Raw genomic sequence first — 18,143 nt, forward strand, 5'->3', positions numbered from 1 at the left:
ATATTGCTTTCTGAATATTCATTGCGGGTCTGGAAATACTTTTGCCCCCCAAGTTTCCCTTTACTTGTAGTGTCGGAGTTGATACTCAGGTCATGGACAAACCCTTTCAGGGCTTTTACCTCCTAACCTGTCTCAGCTCCCAGAGCAGTAATTGGTGAAAGGGTAACTCGCTGGACTGCTTTGTGTGTTATCCAGACCCTCATAAACTCTCTGAATACACTAATTCTCACGCTTTCCCAACCTGCTTTCTTCTGCCACTAGAGGGCCATTTATTAAGTCACTTAGAGAACGTAGCATGCTTCTGTCCCCTTTGCCCTTATGCTCACCTCCTTGAGCAGGCACTTTTTTTTCTCGTACTTTCAGGCAGACTCAAGGGGGGCACACTGTTTATCTGGCTCAGAGGTAGTTCTATTTAGCCCTTGAATCGCCCGCCCCCCCGGAGTCTCAGGTTGGCATAGCCCATTAAAAGCCCTGTTAATCAGCCCAGTCAATGAGTCCCCCTTGGGGAAGTTTTGCAGCAGATTCCCCTGACTCAAGGAGTTATGTGATGTCCGTTGTGTCTGCCATAATTTTTCTTTGCAAATTATACATATTTTTATAACAGTTAAATTTTTAGCTTTGACAAGCTCTCCTTCCTGCTCGGTACCAGTCAATACTTCACCCACAAAGTCGAGAGAGGCACTGAGAAAAGGCTATTCGGAATAGAATTGGGGCAAGTGATAAAAGTACAAAGTCACATTCAGTTCACTGCCATGTACAGTTCAAGTAATAATGAATTACTTTGCCGTGCAGCTTTCTATAGGTGCTTGCACTTCCATTCTTCAAGAAGGATTTTCAGGAGTGCCGAAGTCTCTGATGGAACAAAGCCAGGAAGGGCTGTTCAATAATGAGCAAGCCCCAGCCCCCATTCCTTCCCGGCAGAACACGGCAAACAACCTATCGCCACTTGTCTGTGCCGCGCTCCACGTGTACTGAGTGTTTTTAAAGTTGAACAGCAGCAAGTCCTGCACAGGCTCCACCTCCAGTAATAGAAAGAGAAAAAACAGTATCCAACACGGCAAAACACTTTTTGACATTTGTCCGCGCCGCGCTATGCGCATACTGAGCATGGTTAAAGTTGAACAGCAGACAAGACCTGCAAAGGGACCGCCTCAGTAATAGAAAGAGAAAAAACAGGGTTCACCACGTCAAACCACTTTTTGCCACTTGTCTGCACCACACTCTTCATGTTCTGAGTGTTTTTAATGCTGAACAGCAACAAGTCCTGCACAGGCACCTCCTCCAGTAATAGACAGAGAAAAAACAGGGTCCACCACAGCAAACCACTTTTCGCCACTTGTCCACCAAATATGAATATAGTAAGTATGCATGGAACATATCTGCAAAGTCAGCAATTATCCAGAATATCTGCCATGTTTGCAGCTCTGAATGACCATAAATTTAAGATGTTCCTGACACAATGTCAGTTGTGTCATCCAGGTAGTTTATCCACTATTCATCAGTAGATTGTTGTATTAATTATGACATATTTGCGAGGATATCCTTCTGCCTGGTAATTTAAAATTTCGATTTAATTTGGAAGATTTTGCAATCTAATATTCCTGACTTTTACATCTAGGCTTCACATGATTGTGCCCAGAAACCAATTTAGCAAAATGCTCTTAACCATCACACCAGGCTACCTCATTTATATAGGGAGTATGGAGGAAAAAAGTATTGGTCGAGAAATTGCAGTAGTTGGTGCATCTTTGTTGAGAGAAAGAATCACAATAATGCCATTGATTTAGCAAACACATTAAAACTGTCTGTTATTCATCTATATCTGTAGGCTGCTATTTCTTTTGAACTATATCCACTAAGTAACTCAGGGGCAAAATTACATATTTCTTTTAATTTACCTTTTGTCCCACCAATGCACCAGAAATGCATTTCTTATGTATATATATTCAGTGAAAAAACTTTGTTAACGGATGTTATGGTTCAGTTGAGCTAATAAAAACCTATCAAATTCAGTGAAAATTAACATTGTTAAAGGAATATCATGGTTACAAGTAAAACCCCAGAAATGTCCCCGTTATGGTAAGCTAAGCAACCATAACTCGCGCCACCACTGTGCACTGCTAAGACTAACAACCACTTGTATCCAGCGAGGTGGAGATGGCAGGAGCCCCCCTTAACCCCTCACCTGCAGCCACAGAGGAGCCACGAGGCGACCACATCGGATCGACGGCGATGGCCATATGCAGCAGCAGACACAATGCAGGGTGGGGCCCACACTTCATATTCTGCATTCAATGCTCCAATCCTCCTCCTTGTGCCATAATATATGCCCCCATACCTTTTAAGCAGTTCTCGCATCTTGAAACAGCCGATTCCATGCTATTTCATTTCAACAAAATGCCGGCCGCTGTACGGCACCATAATGAGGCTTGATTCTGTTGCCTATCAACGCCTGATTACTTGAACTATCAACTGTTTGCCGTGCGAGCATAACTAGAAAACCACATTGGCTACTCTGAATACAGCCAAAACTATCTAATATGGACTAGCATCGACCCGGTCAAACCTTATTGCGGTGACCTGACAGGAATGCGCCTCTTCGTTGTGACATGAACCCAGATAATTCAGCCTACCTAACTGCCTGTCCCTGCTCCCTTTTAATAAATGTACTCTGACAGTTTACTTCTAATTTGCACAACATGCTACCTCATCCACCATCATTGCCACCCACAGACTATCTCCTAACACTGTATGCTCAGCATACACCCCTATTCTCTTGTTCACCTGTACTAACATACCACTTGCTTACATTGCTGCCACCTACGCCAAGTTACTCACCTGCTCCCACATTGAATGCATCCCTCGTTCACATAGTGTGCCTTGACTATCTGTTGCCATCCTTGAAATGTACTATTCAATGCTAGGATTGGATAGGCTTCCTTCTTGTCAGAACTTACCCCAGACATTCCGATAAAAAGTATAGTTGCACCACCTTGTCTCACTAGAAACAAGCTGAGGCTATCCTACCCCTAGTATTGCCTATAATTAATGCCTTACCTCCCACGAAAGACATTGAATCTGATGGTAGATAGGTACAATGAAGCCATGACCAAACCCATTGATATTATAGCCCCACTAAAACTGTGAAGTGGGAAACCTAGAGCACATTTGAACTCTTGGTTCACCCCTGAACTCAAACTACTACACACAGAAAAGAGGACATCGGAAACACTCTGGAAGAACACCCCTTTCGTCAAAAAAAAATCTAAACTAGCAAAAATCACAGCCACTTAAAAAAACGAGATCTTTCGCACAAAAGAAGAAACATTCAATGACAGGATAAACCAAGCAAGTTCCAGTTCAAAAGAACTGTTTAACATTCTAAGAGAGCTGGAAAATCCTAACCCACCTGCAGACACCTGCCTTAAGGATAACCCTTGGTGCACCAGCATCCGAAATGCGCTCACTAACAAAATCACTGGCCCCCAGATGAAAATTGCCAACAAACGGCACCAACTAACCTTCGTTAATCAAAGTAGTCTGATTACGCCCGCCTCTATAAACTCCATTTCAGGCTTCAAATTTTTCAATGTATCAGTTTCAGAGGTACAAAAAAATCATAGCTTCTTTGAAACTCTCTAACTGTAAGGGAGATAGTTGGCCAGCACAGATCATAAAAATGCGGCCAGAGATTTGGCCCCTTTTATCACCAAATTAATCAGCTCTTCATTCTCTAGCAACTCTGTACCATGCAACCTAAAGGAATCATAGGTGCTCCCATTACACAAGAAACAAACTCTAGATCCATCTATACCTACAAACTACAGACCGATCACTAGGGTCCCTTTTCTTTTAAAAATATTAGACAGGGTTGCATACTTGCAAATCCAAGACTATCTTGAGACCAACAAACTACTTGGATCACGACAATCTAGCTTTAGACCGCAACATGGAACGTAACAGCCCTTGTTGACCTCAAAAGCCAGATTGACGAACTAAAAGACAATGGTAGAGTGGCCATCCTACTTCTCCTTGACATGTCGTGGCCTTCGATCTGGTCGACCACAAGGTACTTTGTGACCATCTCGTATCAGCAGCTCACTTTTTGATTTCAGCCATCACATGGATTCAATCATTCCTTAACATTAGGACCATGCGTGTCTTCTCACCCACGACAGCTGCTGACCCTATTCCCATTACTTGCGGCGTGCCACAAGGTTCATGTGTCTCACCCACTTTATATAATATTTTTACAAAGCCCCTATTTGATAAACTGGATCGCTTGGGTGTCATATACACAAACTACGCTGACGATGCCCAGATACTCCTACCCTTATCTGGTACCTACGACACTGATGTATCACAGATTAATGAAATCTACACCATCATTCAGGCATGGATGGCCCTCCACGGCCTCTACCTGAAAGATGATAAGACGGAGATTCTACTGATCAGATCACATTCCAACCTACAGAAACTCAGCCCTAATTACACCAGCATTTGTATAGACGTGAACAACATACCCATTGCCAAAGATGTAAAAACCTTAGGCTTTTACTTCGATGCAAACTCCACTCTGACTAAACATGTAAATATGACTGCCTAAGCTACTGCCTATAATGGCAAGCTGATCAGGGCTTGCAGACCTTATTGTCACCCAACAGCTGTCTCATACTAGTCAGAGCACGTATACAATCCAAATTGGACTACTGTAACGTTCTCTATTTAGGCGCTAACAAATCCATCTTGAACAAACTACAGATTCTGCAAAATAATGCTCTTAGAGTCGCTCTAAATATACCCAGAAGAGAGCACATCTCATCAACTAGAAAACTTTGCAAAGGGCTATCCATACAAGACAAAATCAACTTCAAAACTCTTTGTCTCACCCATAAAGCATTGAACCACCGAGCCCCTACAAACCTCCCTGACAAATTCACTTTGAGATCTTCCACCCGTGCTACAAGATCCTCTAAAACCTCCTGCCTACTGGTACCAAAATACAACCTCAAAAGAGCAGGCGGCTCCAGCTTTCCGGTACTGGCCGCACAACTATGGAACACACTTCCGCAAGACATTAAAACTATCCAAGTCTTCAATAAATTCAGAAGCTGTGCCATCACCTGGCTACTGAATAAAAACTAACCCTATTTCCCGATCATAGTCTTCTGCACCATACTTACCCATGCATACCACTCTTGATCATAGTTGACTATACCTATACCATTGCCATGTATCCTATGCCCTATGTACTACTATGTATGATCTGTGTCAAGTAACATTTGCCTACATGTACTATCTGGTTTTGAACTGTAACCTGTAACCATTATCCTGTAATCTGTACTATTATCCTGTAACCCGTAACCTGATCTTATCCTCCAGCACCCAGATACCTTTGGGTCAGATGCGCTATATAAATAAAATAAACAAACAAAACAAACAAACCATGACATCAATGATGACATCACAAATGTCGTTATATGACATCACTGATGACATCACATGTCTGGCCCCTGGTTTGTTGTTCAATGAAATATCTAGGCCAGGTGGTTTTGTTTACTGACAGTCAGAAGCTGAAAATGCAAAAGGTACTGTATTTGCAGACGTTACCCTTCTGATATGCTCTTACAATACTTTCCTTACGGTTGAGTTGCATCTTGTGATGCATATACTTAGGGGAAGAAGCAGGCCTGAAACACAGTTATCATTTCTGTACATCAAGATAACCATTTAAGTTATGAACATTTTCTGATGATACTGCTTCTCTTTGGGTTACTTTATATTCCCTCTGTATGCCGCAGACCAGTATGCATTGCAGTATCTTTATGTTTTTTTTATATCAGTACAAGTGTGTAGTAAGTGATACATTATTAGCTACTTATTACATGTTGCACAGTATGCAAAAGTCTGATACGGAAGCATTCACCATTTTACAATCCAACATTGCAACATTATAAATATTACACCTCTATGGTGCATGTTGCAGCCAATGCGTATGTTTCTGTATGGGTAGTTTGCTGAACTAGAAAGAACACTACAATGTTACATCTTAAATTTTAAAGATATTTATATTGTGCACCATCACCAACGGAGTTGGTCCCCAGGCACTCTGGCAGATCTGTAAACAAGAGGGGGTGGGGGGCTTTGGTTAGTCAGGAGAAGAGGGAGTAGGACAGTGAGAGAGGTGGTGTGCTGTTGGTGGCTGTTGGTGTTGTTTATGTGTTGTTTGTTTCTTTTTGTGGTGAAGTGTGTGCGGTTTGCTGGGCGAGAGTAGGTTGTGTGAATTTTTGGGTGAGTTATGTATCAGAGTTTTGAAGGTACGGTTAATGGGGTGAGAATCCCGGTTATGACACATCTTGTTCGGTTTAAATGATATTACTACTGGTGGGATTAGTTGCTACTATCCTTTCTTGACCGTCTGGTTGTAGAGGGTTTTAGCGTGGCGCACTCCCCGTTGTATTTTAATGAACAATGTATAGTGAGGTTCGTGTGTCTATTCTCCTCCTTGGGTGTCAGAGTGGGAGTTGTGGTGTCCTCTTTTCCTACTATCTATGTGCATTTTTTTGCTGGAACTACGGGTGTGGTACAGGGCTGGGATGCTATGCATGAGTCGTCTAAGTGCTTCCGTCTTGGTCTGTCTATGTGTCCAGTCTTTAGTGTCCTCTTCTTGTGGCTGTCTCTCGTCATGTCTTATGGTATGTCGCAGAGAGCGTTCCTTGGATTCTGTTTGTATTTGGTTGCTTGGTGGGAGCCGGGATCGGTATCTTCCTTCATCATTGTTTTAGAGGTGTTAGTGTTCTTTTGGGTGGTCTTTTAGTTACGCAGTGAAGAGCCAAGATTTGAGCAGTTTCCTGAATAATAGGTGGTTTCTGGTGTTCCGTATATCCTTTGGTAAGTCATTCCAAGTTTTTGGTGCCTGGTGAGAAGAAGAGGATCCACCAAGTTTTCTTCCGTTGTAGGGTTTCGGTTCCAGGCGGATGTCGTTGCTTGATCTGAGCGTTCTTGTCAGCTGGTGTAGGCGTAATTTATCTCTCAGGAATTCTGTGCCTTGGTTGTGTATTTCTCTGTGCGTGATGCACATTGATTAGAATTTTATTTGTTGTTTTATTGGTAGCCAATGTAGTATTTTTAGTGCGGGTGTGATGTGTTCTCTTTGGGGAAGTTTGAGAAGGAGTCTGGCTGCCACATTTTGTATGAGTTGTAGTTTTTTAGAAGTTGTTCAGGCATACCCAGGTATAGGCTATTGGCATAATCTACTCTGGACATGACCAGAGCGATGATGGTAAGTGTTTTGTTGGCGAATGACAGGAACGGTAGGATCATTTTTGCTGCTCGCAGGAGAAAGAAGTATTTCTTCAGTAGAGAATGTACTTGCGGCTCTAGAGCAGAGGCCTTCAAACTGTGGGGCGCGACCCCCCCAGTGGGGTGTAGCCTGTAAAGACCAGTAGGGGGTGTCTGTACTTCCGCTCCCTATATGGTAGAGGAGAGGCACAGCGGACCCCAGCCAAGATTCTCTATAAGGTAGCAATGGACGAGCAATCAAGGCCTAGCTTCCCAGGAGGTGATGCAGGCTGGTTCTTAAGTACAGTGTAGTCCCCGAACCCCCACAAAGGAATGTCCACACACTGTATTACTGAAAACACAGTCTTTATATAATTAATATTCAAAGTTATGTACACAATCACAATAACACACTTTGTACTTGGAAGTCAATAATGATAAATATATACACGTCTAGAGTGGTACCACTAATGTTATCAAATCTCATTAAAGTGCATCAACTGTCCGGTTAAAATGTCACACAGATCAATAACGAGTAAACCAGCAATAGAGATAGGAAGGAACGCAAGATGGTTGAAACAATAGGCAGAATACTGACCCCTATCAATAGGGACAGTTCTGTGTGGAGATCCCCCCACCTGGGCAACCTGTAGATAAAGATATATAGCACCAGCCCAGTCCAACTTTTCAATAGTCTTACTTCTTCCTCTTAAGGTTTTACCCCCCAATGTACCTGGTGGAGTAGAGTTCTCCGACGATGCGCCGACCAATCCTTCTTGAGTGCCTCCCTTTCAGGTGGGAGCCACGGATCGTTGAGAGGTGTCGGGGAACTTGGCGTTCGGTGTCGGGGAATCGACAGCCCTTCTTGAGTGCCCTCCCTTTAAGGCAGGAGTCACGGGTTATCGAACGACCGACGGTGAACAGGGTGAACTATGGCAGGGAAGTGGCAGCTTCGTTCCTAGCGGTGCTCATCGACGACAGAGCGTTGGCGTCCTGCAAGGAGGAGGCGTGCGGGGCACCTCAGTGACAATAGTTCTGGACCGCAAAGAGATGATGAAGAACTGTGGCCCAGCAAGGGCATCGAGACGTCGGCGTCTCTGCGGTCTGTAGGTGGTGGGAAACCCACCGGGGGATGCTCCTCGGCGCGTCGACGGTCGGGCCTTCTCCAGCGGGAGACAAGCGGATGCTGATGTAGACGAGAGCGTCCGATGATCAGTTGAAGTTCTTAGGCAAATGGGAAGACGGCGGCTCCTGTCGGCGACGGCGGTCGTCGACAGTGGTGGACAACAGTCCTGGTGCTTCTCCTTGGAGTTCCGCAGCAGTCCCCGTATCGGGTCGGCAGTCTGTCGAAGGTCTGTCTACCAGGGAGCGTTGGCAAAGATCAGCTGTGCACGATGGTCCCTGGTAGCTCGGGAAGAGGGCGCCTTACCAGGTCCTCTCTGAGTCAGTCCTTGGGGGCACAGCAGCTTTCAGATTGTGAAGTAGAGCAACAGAAATTCTTCTCATCCAGCAGGGCTTCAAGGTCAAGCGTCAGTTAATCCAGTTACTCGTCGTAGTGGACTTCAGCTTCTGAACACGATTCCTAGCAGTGAGAGGTCCCCAGATATACTGTTGATCTCCCATTCATTCATTCTGCTGGGTCACACTCAAGCATCCAATCACGACTACGGGCATTCATGCAGACAGGCAGCCAATCAGGCACACGAGGTATTCAGGCCATTCACGTCTCTCCAGACACTCACAACAAGTTATGTGTATTGGGACAAGTACCGAGCCATTCAACACTCCAAGCTGCATTCATACCGGTTTCGGGCAGGGTTGTCTCAGTCATTGTGTCAACCACCAGATACTAGACACCCACAACACAGAATGCATATTCGTCACACACTCTATTCACCCAGGTCCCACCCACAGGAGGTACCCACAACATACATCACCGGGAAGACTCCAGCTAGTCTGACTGGGCCTTCACAACAATACCATATATGGCACTTCCATCCAACAACCAGTCAGGGGGAAGGGACAGAGTCAGGTGAAGTCTAGCCCTTGCAGGCTAATGGACCACCTGAGCAGTTTCGGGTTCTCACCCTTCATCTGCATAAGCCACTTTAGGGGCTTATGATCTGTTTGGACCTTGAAGGTAGACCCCGTAAGGTAGGGCCTAAAACGCCTAAGGCTCCAAACTATACTAAAACACTCCTTTTCAAAAGTAGCCCACCAAAGTTCTCTACCCTTGAGTTGTCTACTGATGAATGATAGGATGTTCTCTCCCTTTGTCATCTAACTGGGACAAGACAGCTCCAATTCCGGTGTCGCAGGCATCCGTCTGGACGATAAAGGGTCGGCTGTAGTCAGGCACACACAACACGGGTGCCCGACACAGACTTTCTTTCAAGCCTTCAAAGGCTCTCTGACAGTCTTCAGTCCAATTGACCTACCTAGGCTGCTTGGGTGAAGTCAGAGCTGTCAGTGGTGCAGCTATGGTTCCATAGTCCGCCATGAAATTGCGATAGTACCCAGTGAGACCCAAAAAGGCTCTCAACTGGGTTTGAGTAGTGGGAGTCTCCCAGTCCTGTATATCCTGTACCTTACTGGGGAGAGGTTGGATTTGACCCCCTCCTACCTCATGACCAAGATACGTGACTTTCCCCTGAGCTATCTGGCACTTGGTGGCCTTGATAGTGAGGTTAGCCCTTTTTAAGGCCTGCAACACTCTACCCAGATGTGTCAAGTGCTCTTCCCAGGTGGCACTGTAGACGGCAATGTCGTCTAAATAAGCCACACAAAAGGCTTCCAGCCCACTGAGAGCATGATTGACCAATCTCTGGAAGGTGGCAGGGGCATTCTTTAACCCAAAAGGCATGACCCTACACTGGTAGAGTCCCTCTGGGGTGGAGAACGCCGTCTTTCCCTTGGCATGGTCCGTCAGAGCTATTTGCCAATAGCCTGAGGTGAGGTCAAAGGTGCTCACAAATTTGGCAGCACCTTTGGTGTCCACGAGCTCATCAGCCGGGGCAGTGGGTGCATGTCAGTTTTGGTGATGGCATTGACTCCTCGGTAGTCCACACAGAACCTCCAATCCTTGGTACCGGCCTGGGAACTTGCCTTGGGGACAAGGACCACTGGACTGGACCAGGGACTGGTTGAGGGTTCAATAACACCAAGATCCAACATCTTGGCGACCTCAGCCTGGATGTGGTTCTTAACCGTATCTGACATTCGGTAACTCCTGCTCTTGACAGACACGCTGTCACCAGTGTCAATCTCGTGCTTACACCACGGTGTAAGGCCTGGCGTCAGCGAAAACAGAGAGGCATACTGTTGGAGCAAAGTCCTGCAGGCCCTCTGCTGCTCGGTTGTCAAATCTGGAGAGAGCTGCGCCCCCTCCATTGAGCCATCCTGAGGGTTGCTATGCAGCAAATCAGGAAGGGGCTCACTCTCATCCTCTTCTTGCTCTGAAGCCAGCAAGATACATGATACTTCTGCTCGCCTGTGGAACGGCTTGAGCCTATTAACATGGAATACCTGATGGGCTACCCCTGAGATTCCCATGTCAACTAGATATTTGACCTTGCCCATCTTGGAGACTATCCGGAAGGGTCCAGTCCATTTATCTGCCAATGCCCGAGGCTTGGTAGGCTCCATCACGAGGACCTCCTGTCCCGGAGTCCATTTCACTTGCGATGCTTTAAGGTCATGCCAGTATTTGTTCAATTCCTGGCTGGCCTTGAGATTCGCCGTTGCTTGTCCCATCATCTGTGTCATCCTCCATCTGAAGCCTAACACATAGTCCCCCACTTGCTTGGCGGGACCGGGAGGGGCAGCTTCCAAGCCTTCTCTGATCAAGGCGAGGGGCCCCCTCATGGGATGTCCAAAGAGCAACTCAAATGGGCTGAAACCCACACACTCTTGAGGTACCTCTCTGTAAGCAAACAGCAGGCATGGCAGGAGGAGATCCCATTTCCTCCTTAGGGGCTCTTCCAAAGCACCTAGCATGCCCTTGAAAGTTTTATTAAACCTATCAACCAGACCATTGGTCTGGGGGTGGTAAGAAGTGGAGAACTTGTAGGTTACCCTGCACTCTTTCCACATGGTTGTCATGTAACTAGACATAAAGTTGGATCCTCGGTCAGAGACAACCTCCTTGGGGAATCCAACTCGGGTGAAAATGCCCAGGAGGGCCCGGGCAACCACCTTGGCAGTAACAGTCCGAAGGGGTATAGCCTCAGGGTACCTCATGGCATGATCTACCAAAACCAGGATGAACCGATGTCCACGTGATGTGGGAGGGTCAAGGGGACCGACGATGTCGATTCCCACCCTCTCAAACGGTGTGCCAACCACTGGCAATGGCTGCAGTGGGGCAATGACACTGCCTCCAGTCTTGCCAGACAACTGACAAGTTGGGCAGGTCCTACAGTGGGACTCCACTTCTACTCCCATCCGAGGCCAGTAGAAATAGCGAGAGAGCCTCTGCTTAGTCTTCTTGGTACCAAGATGACCAGCCAAGGGCACCTCATGTGCCAACTGCAGTAGGAAGGGCCTGTAAACCTGGGGTACCACCAACCTCTTGAGGGCACCAGGTTCAGGCTTAGTGGGCTCACTAACAAGGAGCTCACCCTCCCAATAGATCCGGAAAGTCCTAGGCACTTCGCCTTGTGCCTGGGACAGGGCCTGTTTCCTCAGACCCTCGAGAGAGGGACACTCTCTCTATCCTTTACAGAAGTCTGCCCAGGAGGGTCCCCCTTCAGCTAACAAGCATTGAAGATCGGGATGATCCTCTGGGTTGAGAACCTGTCCCACAGGAGAGTTTTCTGGCTCTTCTCCCACAGAAGTTGAGATGGGGTTTACCACTGGACCCAGCCCGTCCGGAGCATGGATCCCAATGGGTGCTGTAGGAACAGCAGGAAGAGAAGGGGCTCCCTCCACAGAGGTGGCCTTCTTGCTCTTCCTTCGTCGTGCCTTAGGCCACGCCTTCGGCTCGGGTACCTGACTCACAGCCAGACCCGGTGTCACCTGTGACCTAATGACTGCAGCAGCAGTCATGGGAAGACCATCCGTGATCAATCCCAACTCGACTAGATCGTTACCTAACAGAATGTTAGCGGGGACATTGTCCTGAACCAGGACAGGAAGCTTTGCTGTCTTGTCTCCAATTACGAGTGTGTCTCGGGCTACAGGCGATAATTTGGGAGGCCCACCAGCTAACCTGGTGGTTCTCAGAGGAGCATCTACATAGTCTTCTGGCTTGAGCAGGGTCCTGTCCACTACTGTCATGCTTGCCCCAGTGTCTATCAAACCAGTAGAAGTCTGGCCTTTCAGGAGGACACTTCTCAAAAATCTACGGGTGTTCTGTGGGATAGTCGCCAGTACTTCCGCGTACTGGTCCCAGGCCCCAAGGGACACTAAGGAAATCTCTACGGGAGCACCAAAAGTGATCCCAGTAGAGGAGGGGAGGGCCGTGGCCTCCACCTCAGACATGGGGTAAGGGTAGGTCAGGCTGACAGCCTGTACTCCGAGTGCCTTACCTTTACACTTGGAGTCACCCCTTTTGTGATCCAGAGCCCCACAGTCCCAACAAGTGCCGGGAGTGCGGGGTACGGTACTGGAACCACCGGGAGCCTGCTTTGCAGTAGGTAGACCACTACTCTTATTCCCACCCACAGATGACTTATCCCCACTAGATTTTTGGGTTTTAGGAGAGGAGGGATTAGGTTTATTCTACTGTGACTGCTTTTGGGATTTCTCAGCTTTCTGAGAGGCCCCCTTTTCTTTGTCCTTGTCCTTCCCACTGGAGTCCTTAGGGGATACCCGGTGGGAGACCCACTTGTCAGCCAACCTAGCCAGCTTAAAGGGATCCAAAATGTTCTGGTCAGCAACATACTGACGCAGCTCCGGTGAACAGGCTTCAGAAAAATGCTCAAAAAACAACAGGTGGGACAATTCAACAAAAGTTTTCACCGTGTAACTGTCAATCCACCCCATCATATTCATGTGCGCAGCACTCACCCAGTCGACCCAAGACACATTCTCTCTTTTCTTAAAATGCCTGAACCTTTTAAGGTATTGGGTAGGTGTCTTGCCAAACTTGGCAATCAAAGCAGATTTCATACACTCATACTGACCCCGTTCTTCCACACTCAGCTTCAGAATACAGTCGTATCCAGTTTGAGGCACTCTGCTTAGCAAACACTTAGCCCAATCTCTTTTGTCAACATCGTGAATTGCACAAGCCATTTCAAACGCTTCAATCCATTGGAGGATATCAGAACCCTCCGAAAACACACCAATCAAATCCTTCATAAATTTAGTGGCGGGGGACCTGACACTCTCACTGGGTTTCGCTGAAGTCTCCACTGGAGCTTTCTCTAGCTGGATTCTCTGACATTCAGTGTCCTTGTCTTTGAGTTCAAAATCCCTATTCTTGAGTTCCACTTGTTGCGCCAGCTCCTCTTTCTTAAGCTCAGCATCTATTTCCAACTTGCGATATTCAAAGGCCAATTTCATCCTTAATAACTCAAGTTCCAAGGTATTGCTGGGGTTCGGAACAGAGGCAGCAGGAATGGCGGCATTCCCAGAAACAGATTCAGTAGAAACCCCAGGGGCAGAGTCCTCATTGGTTGCATTCCCCCCCTCAACAAGAGTTTCACCATCGGTCTGGTAGTCCACCAGGGCAGCTATCAGCTCAGCCCTAGACTTATTCACAAAGTCTAACTCCCTGGCTTCACAAGCACTCTGGAGAGCCTCTAAGCTCATCCGAGTCAATTTACCATTTGCAATAGACTCCATTGCTTGTAATGCAGTTATTTTGTACACACCCAAACCTTAATCGAATAAAGTGCAGATATTTTGTAAGTGGCACAGTTATACATTGATTCTTAAAACCATAAGCATCCCACCGCTGCCACCAGTGTAAAGACCGTTAGGGGGTATCTGTACTTCCGCTCTATATGGTAGAGGAGAGGCACAGCGGACCCCAGCCAAGATTCTCTATAAGGTAGCAATGGACGAGCAATCAAGGCCTATCTTCTCAGGAGGTGATGCAGGCTGGTTCTTAAGTACAGTGTAGTCCCCGAACCCCCACAAAGGAATGTCCACACACTGTATTACTGAAAACACAGTCTTTATATAATTAATATTCAAAGGTATGTACACGATCACAATAACGCACTTTGTACTTGGAAGTCAATAATGATAAATGTATACACGTCTAGAGTGGTACCACTAATGTTATCAAATCTCATTAAAGTGCATCAACTGTACGGTTAAAATGTCACACAGATCAATAATGAGTAAACCAGCAATAGAGATAGGAAGGAACGCAAGATGGTTGAAACAATAGGCAGAATACTGACCCCTACCACTAGGCACATTTCTGTGTGGAGATCCCCCCACCTGGGCAACATGTAAATAAAGATATATAGCACCAACCCAGTCCAAATGTTCAATAGTCTTACTTCTTCCTGTTAAGGTTTTACCCCCCCAATGTACCTGGTGGAGTAGAGTTCTCCGACGATGCGCCGACCAATCCTTCTTGAGTGCCTCCCTTTCAGGCGGGAGCCACGGATCGTCGAGAGGTGTCGGGGAACTTGACGTTCGGTGTCGGGGAATCGACAGCCCTTCTTGAGTGCCCTCCCTTTAAGGCAGTAGTCACGGGTCGTCGAACGTCCGACGGTGAACAGGGTGAACTATGGCAGTGAAGTGGCAGCTTCGTTCCTAGCGGTGCTCGTCGACGACAGAGCGTTGGCATCCTGCAAGGAGGAGGCGTGGGGGGCACCTCGGTGACAATAGTTCTGGACCGCAAAGAGATGATGAAGAACTGTGGCCCAGCAAGGGCGTCGAGTCGTCGGCGTCTCTGCGGTCTGTAGGTGGTGGGAAACCCCCGGGGGATGCTCCTCGGCGCGTCGACGGTCGGGCCTTCTCCAGCGGGAGACAAGCGGATGCCGATGCAGACGAGAGCGTCCGATGATCAGTTGAAGTTCTTAGGCAAACGGGAGCACGGCGGCTCCGGTCGGCGACGGCGGTCGTCGACAGTGGCGGACAACAGTCCGGGTGCTTCTCCTTGGAGTTCCGCAGCAGTCCCCGTATCGGGTCGGCAGCCTGTCGAAGGTCTGTCTACCAGGGAGCTTTGGCAAAGATCAGCTGTGGACGATGGTCCCTCGTAGCTCGGGAAGAGGGCGCATTACCAGGTCCTCTCTGGGTCAGTCCTTGGAGGCACAGCAGCTTTCAGATTGTGAAGGAGAGTAACAGCAATTCTTCTCATCCAGCAGGGCTTCAAGGTCAAGCATCAGTTAATCCAGTTACTCGTTGTAGTGGACTTCAGCTTCTGAACACGATTCCTAGCAGTGAGAGGTCCCCAGATATATTGTTGATCTCCCATTCATTCCGCTGGGTCACACTCAAGCATCCAATCATGACTACAGGCATTCATGCAGGCAGGCAGCCAATCAGGCACATGAGGTATTCAGGTCATTCACTTCTCTCCAGACACTCACAACAAGTTATATGTATTGGGACAAGTACCGAGCCATTCAACACTCCAAGCTGCATTCATACCAGTTTCGGGCAGTGTTGTCTCAGTCATTGTGTCAACCACCAGATACTAGACACCCACAACACAGAATGCATATTCGTCACACACTCTATTCACCCAGGTCCCACCCACAGGAGGTACCCACAACATACATAACCGGGAAGGCTCCAGCTAGTCTGACTGGGCCTTCACAACAACACCATATATGGCACTTCCATCCAACAGCCAGTCAGGGGGAAGGGACAGAGTCAGGGCTTCCCAGGACTTTGGGAAAACAAGGTAATGGGTAATAGAAAGCAAGAGGCCACCGGGGCCATCTTGTTTTCCATCAGGAATCAACTGATCCCAAAGGCAGGGCCGTGGTATCCCAAAATGGAGGATACACAGCGCACCTGTCACATTCAGCATGGAGCTGCCACCAGCCCATACCCTGCTCTGTGGGCCATCCACAGGTGCCCAAAAAACATACACTAGGGGCACAGGTTTGTACCCCCACTCATGGGTGCCATAAGGGTATCCCATGGGTCCGTTTACCAAACCAAAAGAAAGAGAGCTGCACCGCCAGGAGTCCCACATGAACTCCTGCGCGGAAAACACGACAGAACACACAATGAAAAGCAGTAAAGGACAAGGATACGGAGGCCCTGTCCCTCCGATGCTTTTCCAGCATCACACCGCCGCCTCCCAGGGGGGGCATGAGGGCCCAGCATGAAATGTAAAAAAAAAAAAAAAGTTTTTTTTTTTTAAATTGGAGGAAATGAGCAGGGGCAGCTCAAATGGTCAGACTGGACCATAAAACGGCCTTAGGCACCAATGAAAAAGTGGCCAGCAGTTGCAAATGGATATTCAGTCCTTTATTCACAGACTGTTTGAATAGTACCCAAGGGGGTGTTTTTTGTTCAAATGTAAACAAATTGTGATATTTAAAGAAAATGTATTCAGCAACAATGGTCAAAACTACCTGCTGCATAGTGAAGTAACTCCTCAAACTGGCCCACATTGGCCAAAAAAGTGGCCCATTTTGACTGGCCTACACTAGCATTTTGCATTTTTGGTACGGTCATCGCCCTATTGCCCTATAGGGCAGTCCAAGCCTGGCGGTTCATCCATAATGGGTGAGGGGGCGTCCACCCACTGGCCCCCTCACCCATTATGGATGAGCCAGTCCAGTGAAACACTGAGCACTCCCTCAGCTGCTTTTTCCAGCTGAGGGAGTGCTCCTGGGCTGGCTGAACTGTCAAAGGGAAACACTGTTTGCCTTTGACAGTTCAGTTCCCCAGCAGCACATGATCACTGAGCCAGGCAAAGGTGGGACCGTTTTCCTTCTCCAGCCTTGCATAGCTCATTGGAAATGCTGGCCGGGGCACTGCATGTATGTTTGTATGTATGTGCGAAGGGGTGCTCCTGCGCCTCCTCGCACATACAGGGAGAGCACCCTGGAGCGGGGCATTTTAGCCACCACGCGCAGGCCCCTGAAGAAGGTACTTTTATGGTGATTTATTTTTTATTTAAATATGTGCTTGGATGCGTGTGTGCTTGTGTTATGGGACTGTGGTGGGAGCAGGATGGGCGGGAGCACTGGGATAGTGGGGGGAGGGTCTGTACTGGGAGTAGGGTGTGGTGGAGGCGTGCACAAGTTCATCTGGCACTTTTGGGGGGGCCTGGCCTGCCCAAATTTGCTCAGGGGGGGCCCAGGCCAAAAAAGTTTGAAGATCACTGCTCGAGAGTGAGATTGTTGTCCATCAGAACCCCAAGGTTTTTTACAATCGATGATGGCGCTGGGGTCATACCGAGTTCTCTTGGCCAAGGGATGTACTTGATGTCTCCTCCATTTTTTGTGACGATCATTATCTCTGTTTTGCCTGTTTTGCCTGGGTTAATTTTGATATGGTTCAGGTTCATCCAATTGAATGTATCACAAAGGCAGTTCTCTAGTGTTGTGTTTTCTTCTCAGGTGTCTTGTATTTTGAAGATTATTTGTAATGTTGAATAAAAGCAGGGAGAAAGATGATCCTTGTGGTACGCCGCATGTGGAGTCTCTTGGATTGGACTTGAAAGGTTTCATCCATACAATGGAATATTGCTTATATCAGTACATTGCCTATTGAACTACGTAGTGCATAATACGTATCCCAACTACCCCTGACACTTTTTTGCCAACATGATACTCACAACCCATTGTAGGGACTTTTCATGAAAATCAGTGATGCCATCAATGGCATTTGTGATGTTATCTTTGATATCATGGTTGTTCATTTTAGCAGTGCACGGTGGTGGCCCAAATTATGGTTGCTTAGCTTACCATAACTGGTGAATTTCTGGGGTTTTC

Source organism: Ambystoma mexicanum, chromosome 13, assembly GCF_040938575.1.
Source record: "Ambystoma mexicanum isolate Mex_15411 chromosome 13, UKY_AmexF1_1, whole genome shotgun sequence".
In the NCBI taxonomy this organism is placed as follows: domain Eukaryota; kingdom Metazoa; phylum Chordata; class Amphibia; order Caudata; family Ambystomatidae; genus Ambystoma; species Ambystoma mexicanum.